Source organism: Sarcophilus harrisii, chromosome 3, assembly GCF_902635505.1.
Source record: "Sarcophilus harrisii chromosome 3, mSarHar1.11, whole genome shotgun sequence".
Taxonomy (NCBI): Eukaryota; Metazoa; Chordata; class Mammalia; order Dasyuromorphia; family Dasyuridae; genus Sarcophilus; species Sarcophilus harrisii.
In genome coordinates, this window is record NC_045428.1 from 344,644,349 (window position 1) to 344,657,424 (window position 13,076).

The following is a 13,076-nucleotide window of genomic DNA, read 5'->3' on the forward strand; positions in this document are numbered from 1 at the left end:
AGCAATAAACTGGGAAAATATTTTTACAGTCAAAGGTTCTGATAAAGGCCTCATTTCCAAAATATATAGAGAATTAACTCTAATTTATAAAAAATCAAGCCATTCTCCAATTGAAAAATGGTCAAAGGATATGAACAGACAATTCTCAGATGAAGAAATTGAAACTATTTCTAGTCATATGAAAAGATGCTCCAAGTCATTATTAATCAGAGAAATGCAAATTAAGACAACTCTAAGATACCACTACACACCTGTCAGATTGGCTAAGATGACAGGAAAAAATAATGATGATTGTTGGAGGGGATGTGGGAAAACTGGGACATTGATTCATTGTTGGTGGAGTTGTGAACGAATCCAACCATTTTGGAGAGTAGTTTGGAACTATGCTCAAAAAGTTATCAAACTGTGCATACCCTTTGATCCAGCAGTGTTACTACTGGGATTATATCCCAAAGAGATTATAAAGAAGGGAAAGGGACCTGTATGTGCACGAATGTTTGTGGCAGCCCTTTTTGTAGTGGCTAGAAACTGGAAACTGAATGGATGTCCATCAGTTGGAGAATGGCTGAATAAATTGTGGTATATGAATATTATGGAATATTACTGTTCTGTAAGAAATGACCAACAGGATGATTTCAGAAAGGCCTGGAGAGACTTACACGAACTGATGCTGAGTGAAATGAGCAGGACCAGGAGATCATTATATACTTCAACAACAATCCTATATGATGACCAGTTCTGATGGACCAGGCCATCCTCAGCAACGAGATCAACCAAATCATTTCCAATGGAGCAGTAATGAATTGAACCAGCTATGCCCAGAAAAAAGAACTCTGGGAGATGACTAAAAACCATTACATTGAATTCCCAATCCCTATATTTATGCACACCTGCATTTTTGATTTCCTTCACAAGCTAATTGTACAATATTTCAGAGTCTGATTCTTTTTGTACAGCAAAATAACGTTTTGGTCATGTATACTTATTGTGTATCTAATTTATATTTTAATATATTTAACATTTACTGGTCATCCTGCCATCTAGGGGAGGGGTTGGGGTGGGGTAAGAGGTGAAAAATTGGAACAAGAGGTTTGGCAATTGTTAATGCTGTAAAGTTACCCATGCATATATCCTGTAAATAAAAGGCTATTAAATTAAAAAAAAAAAAAAAGATAGTCCACTTCTGGTATATCTTCACAATCAGAGTTATTTTTGTGGTTGTTGAGGAAAATTGGATGGATAAAGAGGCAGTTTCAAAGTTCTCCTAATAAATCTGATTGGCTCTTAATTCTTTTTTTAGGGTATCTAAACTAATTTGGAACATTAGTATCCTTATACATTGTGAACAAATTCAAAATCATGTCTTGCATTGGAGGAATTAATTTCAGGAGCTTTAGAGACCTTGATTAAAACTTCAAGTATTTTGGGGAGCATTTATAAGACAAGATATAGATGAACGAACTCATGTAAATATATATATATCTTTTATAAATTTATGACTAGTCTTAGCACACATTCTGCAACCTCTGCAACCATGGCAATATTTGTTGTTGAATGGATAAGATGCTAGCACTTTGTGATTTTCCATAATGGAGCCAAGAACAATCATGAAAAGCAACTATAATCTTATGGTGTAAGGATTAAGTCCTACAATAGTATTCTCAGAAGAGAAGAAGGTACAAAGAGGAAAATTAATTGTTAAATTTTTAGTAAGATGACACTAGCAATTATATTTCAGAAAAAAAAACCTCATGTTAAAGAACAGACAAAAATGATATAATTCAGTATATGATAAGTATTTTTTCTACTTAGCAAAAGGGGTTTCCCTGTAACTTAATATATAATTACTAATAAATGGTTCAAATCTTATTACATAAGGTTATCCAGTTCATTCCTTAATCTTACTTCTTTAGGCAGAAAATCATATTCAGTGTCAACTTTATTAGCGAAGTGACTTCAACAATCATTCAAGATACAGTTCAATAAAAACCACCTATGATTGATCTGACCTTTTCTCCTGTTTTTTTTTTACCTGAATTTCTATAAAACATAAATTAGAACTATGAGATCTGATCTAAACTTCTAGAAGAAGAATCTGATTTTTTACTTTAGAGATCTTTTGAAGCCTTTGGAGCTCTTAGAATAATCCTCCTCCTCCTCCTCCTCCTCCTCCTCCTCCTTCTCCTCCTCCTCCTTCTCCTCCTTCTTCTTCGGTTAAGTGAGTTGCCCAGGGTCATACAGCTAGGAAGTGTTAAGTGTCTAAGGCCAGATTTGAAACTCGGGTTCTCCTGACTTCAGGGCTGGTGCTCTATACACTGCACTACCTAGCTGCCCCTTAGAATAATTTTTCAAAGGAAATTCTAAATTTGAGTTAGACATTAATGGAAATAAAAATATATTTTCTTTCTGCATTCCAGCTCATAGACTTATTTAAATCTATGTTCTCAGAACATGTAAAAGCTTCAGACACTCCTTGAGGTCAGAGAATTGGTAAGACTCACATTATTAATTGCAATTGACATCCAAGCAAAAGCCTTTTAATATAGATTCTCAGCAGCTTCCATTTTGATGGCTTCACATGATTTTATTTCAGTTTAGCAAACCTCAAACGAGGAACCAGGAAGAAACATCAATCTATTTAATTTATTTTTGACATATTGTTAAATGAAAACGAGAATTTTAAACAGCCCGGTAATCTGCCTTAGCATTGATGATGCCAATGCAAATAATATTTGCTTTGTGCACTGAAGAATTTACTAGTCCCAGAGTACATAATTAATGCTGGGGTGGAAAAAGTGATAGTATTTTCTTTGAACCTGTTCATATAACAAGGCATAAAAATTTTTACATGGTACAACTACAAATTTCTTCTGAGAAAGAGCATGCCAAAAAGTACCTGGGGAAATATCTAGGAAATCATGAGCAATACTTACTGTCTTTAGGCAATATGGTACATCTATTTAATTTGTCAGTGACTAGTCAAGATGAGTGACTCAGGTGAAGGAGTTGTAATTTATTTTTTAACCTCAATCTTTCAGTGTCATGTTAGTACCTTTGTGTTGGTAAATATTTGGTCCCCATACCCCACTGGATTACATCTTATGAATTAGATTCTCTGCACTAATCATTTGCTCTTAGGTGTTCCAGTTTACACTTGTATTTAGCTGGAATCATCCTATCTCCCATTTTCAACAATGATTCTAAAATATTCAAGCCTATTGTTTCTGCACTATTTATGATACTATATGATTATGGATTTTTTAATATTATTCTCTTGTCCATCATATTAATTTGTTAACTATCACTATCATCTATACATGACCACCTATGTATTTTATACATGTGAGAAGTTCACAATGTAGATAACAGTTCTATTTTTATAGTTATTAATAAATCTGCGATTAAGAAGGATTATACTTGTCACCAAAGGGCACCATCAGGGTAGAAGCTGAAAAAAGGCAAAATTCAAGTTGATATTTGTAAGAGAAAATCTAACAATGAGAGATATCAAAAAATGAAATGAGTTTCCTGCTCCTAGAAGAGGATTCCTTTCCTTGGTAGTCTTCATGAAAAGGTGGGCAATCATTCTTATGATTTGTTTCAGAGGGAATTTCATCTAGACTAGAAGTACATTGAGATCCTTTACAACTCTCAAATCTGGTGATTCTGGATTAGCACTGAGTAGATTTTAAAGGGGTCAGGGTAAGAATAAATAGTTTTCTATGAAATAAAAATATAATAGAAATTATTCCAAGAAGTGGGGTATTGAAAAGCTTTCAAAAATGAAACTCCAGACACACAAAGAAAAAAATTTCATCAGAAAAAAAGGAAAGTTCTCTGATGTGATCTCTGCTAATACAGAGGGAATGAATCATTGAACTTGCATTATATATATATTTGTATGTGTGCATATATATGTACATTTGTATATGCATATATGTCTACATTTATTTGTATATGTGTGTGCATATGCACATATGTGGGTGTCTATCTATGGATGTCTTTCTATTTTTCTTTTTTCTCTTTCTCTTTCTATATATATCTGTATATCTATATCTATATCTATATATCTGTATATATAATATATATATATATATATATATATATATGAAGGAAAGAAAAGCAGAATATTTCTATGAGAAATAATTCCAGAGGATGAAAGTTTGGAATGAGCCAAAAATGACAAATAAAGGACTATGATAATTTTTTTGCTGTTTTGTTTTTATTTAAAACATTAATATATTTGAAAGACATCAAGTAAGATTTAGGACCAATGCTTAAGATTCAATGGGAAGATAAATGATGATGATATAAAATGAGGGCTGCCACACACTTCTTTTCCCCTTATTTTCTCTGCCAAGGGGAATAATTTTTGCATGTATAAGAAAAGAACAAAAATGGCTACCAGGGAGTTATTACCCAACACGAATGAGGAAATTGTAAAAGAATACATATACACTGTCCTCGAATTCAAGTTAGGTCTAGATTAAGTGAATTCTCATGTAATAAAAGGTCCTTAAAATGTCCAATGAAAACAATATTTCCAGTGTTTATTAGTATTATTACCAATAATTTATACATATAATACACTCAGTGCTTTATAATTAAGGAAGGAAAAAATCCAATCAATCACCTAATTCCAAGAAGAATTTGATCATCTCAAGACCATTGCTGTCCTACTTGATCTATACCCTATCCAATCTTTTCTTTTAAAGATAGATGCCTAAAACCAGAATATCAGAACCATGATACCACTACAACAAAGACCAGTTGCCACATCTACAATAGTCTCTCTTCTTACCCGTGTTTTTTTTGACTTGCTACTTTCCTTAGAGTCAATTCAGTTACTTCCTCCTATATAAGACTTTAATATATTCCTCCCCTGTCCAAATAACTCTTTGTTTGATTTGTATTTATCTAAGAATTATCTATCTGGATTTTAGGGAAAGTATTTGATGTTACCTTGTAGATAAAATAACAGCTGATCAATGAATCAACAAGCATTTATTAATTGCTTACTAATTTCCAGGCATTGTTCCAATTGCTGGAGATTCAAAGAAAAGGCAAAAAACAAACTCAAATTTTCTGATTGTATAGCTAGTGCTCTTTCCACGTGGCATAACATGCCTTCATATGAAAGAGAACGTATATTCAGTTAGCTTAATCCCAGAAGGTAGAACTAGAAGTAATAATCAGAAGTATTCCAAAATGGAATTTATTACCTCAGAATACATAAGGTTCCCATTTTTTGTAGGTCTTCAGAAGTTGGATGGTCAGTTGTCAATATGTTGGAAAGGGGATTTGTCATATTGGAGTAGGTGATCTCTGACATCTCAAATTCATGTGCTATGACTGAAGAAATGACAAGATCTCACAGCTTTAACATTCAGTAGTTCTCTATCAGTCTAGAGCAGAGATGACCAAAATTTTATTTTATTTTTTTTATTTTTTTTAAATTTAATAGCCTTTTATTTACAGGATATATACATGGGTAACTTTACAGCATTAACAATTGCCAAACCTCTTGTTCCAATTTTTCACCTCTTACCCCCCCCCCTCCCCTAGATGGCAGGATGACCAGTAGATGTTAAATATATTAAAATATAACTTAGATACACAATAAGTATACATGACCAAAACATTATTTTGCTGTACAAAAAGAATCAGACTCTGAATTATTGTACAATTAGCTTGTGAAGGAAATCAAAAATGCAGGTGTCCATAAATATAGGGATTGGGAATTCAATGTAATGGTTTTTAGTCATCTCCCAGAGTTCTTTTTCTGGGCATAGCTAGTTCAGTTCATTACTGCTCCATTAGAAATGATTTGGTTGATCTCGTTGCTGAGGATGGCCTGATCCATCAGAACTGGTCATCATCTAGTATTGTTGTTGAAGTATATAATGATCTCCTGGTCCTGCTCATTTCACTCAGCATCAGTTCGTGTAAGTCTCTCCAGGCCTTTCTGAAATCATCCTGTTGGTCATTTCTTACAGAACAGTAATATTCCATAATTTTCATATACCACAATTTATTCAGCCATTCTCCAACTGATGGACATCCATTCAGTTTCCAGTTTCTAGCCACTACAAAAAGGGCTGCCACAAACATTCGTGCACATACAGGTCCCTTTCCCTTCTTTATAATCTCTTTGGGATATAATCCCAGTAGTAACACTGCTGGGTCAAAGGTTATGCACAGTTTGATAACTTTTTGAGCATAGTTCCAAACTACTCTCCAAAATGGTTGGATTCGTTCACAACTCCACCAACAATGCATCAATGTCCCAGTTTTCCCGCATCCCCTCCAACAATCATCATTATTTTTTCCTGTCATCTTAGCCAATCTGACAGGTGTGTAGTGGTATCTTAGAGTTGTCTTAATTTGCATTTCTCTGATTAATAATGACTTGGAGCATCTTTGATGACCAAAATTTTAAAGAATGGTTGAAGAATGAGTGGTTTGTCAGAGGTAATGTATCACAAAATAAAAATAATATTTTTTTCTAAGATTCTTCATAGGAAATGGGAATCTATACATCTGGGTTTGGCAGGAACTGATACATGCTTCTTGATAAAATGTTTTCATTATTTCTGCTCTGGACAAGTAATGTCAAAAGAATTTCAGTGTTTTATACAAACCACCGAGATGCAGAAACATTCACAGTAAGTTGTGTCTATCTTTGTTTTTATGCAGCATTTAAAGAAAAAATAAATGATGTGTCTAAACAGCAAGCCAATTCTTTTTATGTATAGTAGCAAATTTACTTCATAGTTTCTAATATATGTGGGTAGGCAGTGAGACGATGTCACTGTTCGTTAGTATCAAAAACTTTGAAATTTAGAAATGTATTCTTAATTTAGCAACTTTTAAATACATTCCAATTATTTCTCTCTGGTAAAATATTTAAATGCTAATGAATGATCTTTCTTTTGTGCAAATTCTATAATGTCACTGCTGGATATTTTTGAGGGCCAATATCAATGGAAGTAATAAAATTATTTGGAGCAGGTGGACTGGAAACAGGCAAGAACAAATCTTATAGATGTGATTTTTATGTTCCTTTTTTTTTGAAACAAGCTTAATTGTTGGCAAAGAGCATTGTCTCAAAGGTCTGTTGTGGCCAAGGATTTAAACTGTCTGTCTTCATCAATTAGCCTTAAACATTTTGACTTTTAGTAATAAAGACTTTTGTAACATCAGCATTGGCCTTAACTATGATAGTAAAACAGGGGGGTCAAGGAAACAAGCTGTTTGAGCTTAGCTATGATTTATGGTACAAAGCAACAAAGAAAGCAAATCAAATCATTGTTACTGCCTTCTCTCAGCCAACGCATTCATGGAGAGCACAAACAGGACTCAACCAAGGAAAGCCAATGAGTCAGTTGCTGAAAATCATTGAAACTTTCCTAGGGAAAATGATGCCAAATATTTCTTAATCACATCAGAGGTGTTTCACCTATGTACAAATTGAGACACCTATTAACATTTTGTCAGGACTCTAAAGGCTACCCTGAAAAGTGATGTGCCACTTTCCAGATACATTTCAGGTAGAGGGCAAACTTTTTTCCAATGCTGAGGAAGGACTTGTGATAACAGTAATTCTGGAAAGCACATAACAATCTTTTAAGCAACAAAAATATCAGGGCACTTTACATATTATTTATAGAATTATTTTATACTTTTTAAAGGTTCTTTCTTCCGATAGAAGGTAAGCAACTTGAAGGAAGGCACTTTTTCTTTTTTTCCTTTCTTTTTTTTTCTTTTTTCTTTTTTTGCTGAGGCAATTGGGGTTAAGTGATTTGCCCAGGTTCACATAGGTAGGAAGTGTTACGTGTCTGAGGCCATATTTGAACTCAGGTCCTGCTGACTTTGGGGCTGGTGCTCAATCCATTGCACCAATGAAGCTGCCCCCTTCATTTTTATCATTGCATCTTTAGTATCTCATACATATTTAATACATGCTTGATGATTTATTAATCTATATTTCATTGAACAACTATAGGAAAAGCAGAGCAGGCTACACCACATTTTAACCAATTTTTACTTTGCTTTTGCTAATTTAGAATAATGGGGATGTTTGTAATCAATAACTTGGGTTCAAATCCTGGGTATATTATGTGCTACTTATGTACTTTCAATCATGTTACTAACCTAATGTATTTTCATTTCTTTATATACAACATGAAAGAATGGAAAATATGACCTTTGTGTCCCTTTTACCTCAAAATCTATGATATATGATGTTGTGACTAGATCAAAGCCAATTCAAGTTGATGTCAGAGGCAGGACATGAATCTGAGAATCTTGACTGCTATTTCAGTGCTCTAAACATTATTTGATCCAGATTCTCCTAGGATGACTTTGGAAAATGCTAGGAAAATAGCATAATTCTGATAGCATATTTATGACCTCAGTAGGTGATTAGTTATTTAATGAATGAGATAATGATTAAAATCATTGGATATTATGACATTCTTAAGCACATTGAAATATGTCTTCATTAACTAAACATATATTACATCTTTTCAAGAATAGGCACCTTTCTATTATTTGCAGATAGATGATTCACTTTGTGGAGGATTTTAAAAATTGTTTTCATTAATAAATAAATGCATCGTCTTTCAGTATTAGTTTAAGCTGAAGGCAATCAAGAAAATAACCTTCTAGTAACTCATAAAACAAAATACATGTCAACAAACCATTCAATGTACTACAGATCTAAATTGGTAAATTTTCTTAGCAATCTATCTATTATTCTACTTGTCTACTCAAGTGACTTCATGGGAGTATAATGTCTTGATTTGCAGAAGCAAAAGAAGGCATCACAAATGGTATGACCTCAGAATTTATCACTATCCTGACTACTCTATAGATTATCAATATGGAAATCACAAGACATAATATTCCAGATGTGATCTGGCAAGTGCCAAGTACAGCTGCACTATCACCTCACTGAGGCTGAATATTATTTTTCTAAAATACAGATTAAGATCACATTAGATTTTATTTCTTTTGGGGGCCATTTTACACAGCTAACTGCAATTGAGTTAGCAGTCCACAAAAAATCCCAGATATTTCCAGATTCATTTTTGTTTAGTCATACTCTCTGCTCTCTCTTCTTTATCTCACCCATTATAGACTAGAAAAGTTGACTTAAGAACCCAGGCTTAAAAGAGTAGGGAATCTGTCCTATAAATAAAGATTCTTAAGGGAGAAGGAGGGAAGAAGGGAAGATAGTAAGCATGTATTAAATACTAACTCTGGGCAAAAGGACTGTACTAAATATTTTGTAGATATTTCCTTTGATAATCAAAACAACCCTGTGAGATAGATATTAGTAGGAAAAACAGAAGATCATAATAGTTGTCTTCAAATATTTGAAGGGCTAAAAGAAAGGTAAACTTGTTTAGAATGCTATGGTGGAGGGCAAGGATTCGTGTCCTGTTAAAGGCTGGATTCAGGAATGTACTAGAAGGAGTTTAAACTGTGTCAAAAGAGTCAATCATTAAAATTTCAATGGTAAGTATATCTCAGAAGTCAACAAATGCTATAGTTTGGAGTTTAATTTATTGCTTTGTTAACTGTTTTGACTTAGTAAAGTGAGGAAGAAGATGTTGCTAATGGAAATTAAACTTGAAAACATGTCATGTATACAATCTTCTTTTTTTTATGAGGATAGTTTGTTAAATATTTGCCAGCACACTATTAGTTGGTCTAAATCAAAGCTTCTTAAACTGAGGGTCATGACCCTATATGGAATCATTTAACTGAATGTGGGGTCATGAAATTATGATTTATTTTAAGTAAATGTTTGATTTATACACATATTTTATATACCTACATATCTGGGAGCACATAAAAATTTCTTGAGTGAAAAGTGGTTAGGAGGAGAAAAACTTTAAGAAGCCTTGGTTTAGAAAGCTATTGATATACCCTTGCAACTGAATTCTGTGACTCATTGAGAAATGATAGATGAATCCATTAATCTCATTGCTTCTTCATTGAACTTATAAACAAATTTGTTACATGCCCTATATAGGAAACAATTGAGTCGTAATTAGATATTTTTCTAGACACATCTTATTAAAATATTCTTTCTGGTATAAATTAAAACATTACTTACTATGCTGAAATGGCATTTTCCTGCACTGGCAAATTTCAGATATTCTTTTTCTAGTAGTATATAAAAGTAATTTCCTGGTCAAACTATTATTATTTCCTAAGTTCATCACTGAATTGAATTCAAAGTGAAATTCTGAGAGGTTACAAATTAGAAACACTTAACACTTGTATCTATTGTGCTAGCATATGTCTTTTAAAAATAAACTCTTTTTAAATTGATGCCTTACCATATAAAACTCCTATGAGAACTTAGAAACAACTTTTAAATTGACTCTAATATGTCCATAAAGATAAAGTGGAAAGCATTTTTACAAGAAAGATTCTATGTGAAAGGAGCCAAAAACAGTCGAGAGTAGATAGGACATGGCCAGAGCTCTTCCTGCTTTCCCTCAGAACCAACACTAGATCAAGCCTCTGAACGGATTTAGGAGTGATAAAACCCACAAACATTTGTAGTGTAATGATTTTCCAGCTTAAAAGATATTGGAAGGGCTTCAGAAAAGGCCTGTCTCAATTGGGCAGAAGGGAATGTGGCCCAGTGCAAGTGCAGCACAGGAATGTCTGGTTTGGGGAATCTAGAGGGAGACTCTTAGCCAAAATACTGCAGAATTGATTACTCTGTCCTGGTTCAAAAGGCCAGATCAGCAGATCATCTGTGAGACTTACAACACAACCACAGAAGGCAAATTGTGAGCTTCCCCAGCATAACAGGCAGGACTTGCCCAGGCCACTCAGAACAGTGAGGGAGCCTTCAGCACCAGTCCAATCAGCGAGAAGCCCTTGTTGGCTTGCAGAAAAATCTGGGGGCAATCTCTCCTATCCCTTAAGAGCATACCTTAATCTTTAAAAATTAGCAAAAAAGCAAAAACAGTGCTAACCATAGAGAGCTACCATGGAGACAGGGAAGAACAGATCATAAACCCAGAAGAAGATAGCAAATGAAAAATGCCTGCAGATGAAGCTCAAAGGGGAAATATGACCTGGTCTCTAGTTCAAAAGGCTCTCTTGGAATAGTTTAAAGAAGATCTTAAAAGAAAGAAAGAAGGAACATGTGGAAAAGAAATGAGAGCATTGTAGAGGAGTTATGAAAGTTTGTAGGTGGAGGCCAACACCTTGGAAATGAAAGTACAGAAATTGATTGAAAAAAAAAAAAAACTCCTTAAAAATAAGTTTAATGAAATGGGGGAAAATCTGTAAAGAAAACAACCCCTTAAAAATAGAATTTGCAAAATGGAAAAAAAAAATCTACTGAGCAAAAAGAGTACAATTGGCTAAATGTAAAAAGAGATAATAAAAAGCTAATTTAAGAAAATAAATCACTAAAAATTAGAATTGGCCAAAGGGAAGTGAATGACTCACTGAGACATTGAGAATCAATCAAACAGAACCACAAAAAAGTGAAAAAAGAAGAAAAATAAAATAACTAATTTTAAAAACAAGTGACCTGAAAAATAGATCCAGGAGAGACAATCTAAGTATTATTGGAGTTCCTGAAAGTCATGATGAAAAAAAAAATCCTAGATATCATCTTTCAAGAAATCATCAAGGAAAGCTGCCCTGATATCCTGGAACCAGGGAGTAACATAGGCATTGAAAGAATCCACTGATCACCTCCTGAATGAATGTAAACTCCCAAGGACTATTATAGATAGGTAAATCCCAGAATTATCAGATCAAGGAAAAATTACTGCAAGTAGCCAGAAAGAAACAATTAAAATATCAAGAACCTACAATCAGGATTACCCAAAATCTAGCAACTTTCACATTAAAGGATCAGCAGGTCTGGAATATACTATTACAACAGATAAAGGAGCTTGAACTAGAACCAAGAATCAACAACTCAGCAAAATTAAGCATTATCTTTCAGAGGAAAAGATGGAAATTCAATGAAATAGGGATTTTTCAATCTCTGATGTAAAAATGAGAGCTAAAGAGAAAATTTGATCTCTAAATACAAGACTCAAAACACAAAAAGATAACAGAAGAAAAAAATATGTTTCTTTAAAGGTTAAATTGTTTACATCCCTTTTGGGAAGACGATATATGTAATTCTTGAGAACTGTATCTTTGTCCAGGCACTTAGAAGGGGCATACCTAGAGGGTGGAATAGATTAAGTTCATAACACACGTCAATGACTATAATAATCTTGTGTTTGGTAAACCCAAAGACTCCAGCTACTGGAATAAGAACTCACTATTTGACAAAAATTTCTGGGAAAACTAGAAAATAATTTGGCAGAAACTAGGTATCGACCAACATCTAACACCCTCTATCAAGATAAGGTCAAAGTGGGTTCATGATTTAGATATAAAAGATCATACTATAAGCAAATTAAGAGAAAAGGGGATAGTTTACCTCTCAGATTTGTAAAGAAGAAAGGAATTTCTGACCAAAGAAGAAATGGAGAACATTATGAAATACAAAATGGATAATTTTGATTACATCAAATTTAAAAGTTTTTCAAAAAATAAAACCAATGCAGCCAATATTTGAAGGGAAACAGAAATCTGGGAAAATTTTACATTCAGCATTTCTGATAAAGTCCTCATTTGTAAAATATATAGAGCATTGACTTAAAATTATAAGAAGACAAGCCATTCCTCAATGGATAAATGATCAAAAGATAGGAGCAGACAATTTTCAGATGATTAAAGTTATTTCTAGTCATATAAAAGTGCTCTAAATCACTATTGATTGCAAATTAAGACAACTGTGAGGTACCCCTTTGTACCTTCCAGATTGGTAACATGACAGGTAAAGAAAATGATAAATGTTGAAGGAGATGTGGGAAAACTGAGACACTAATACAGTGTTAGTGGAGTTGTGAACTGATCTAATCATTCTGAAGAGCAATTTGGAGCTGAATAAGTAATGATATATGAATGTAATGTAATGTTAGGGATCCATATGAAATGATCAGCAGGATGATTTAAGAAAAGCCTGAAGAGAC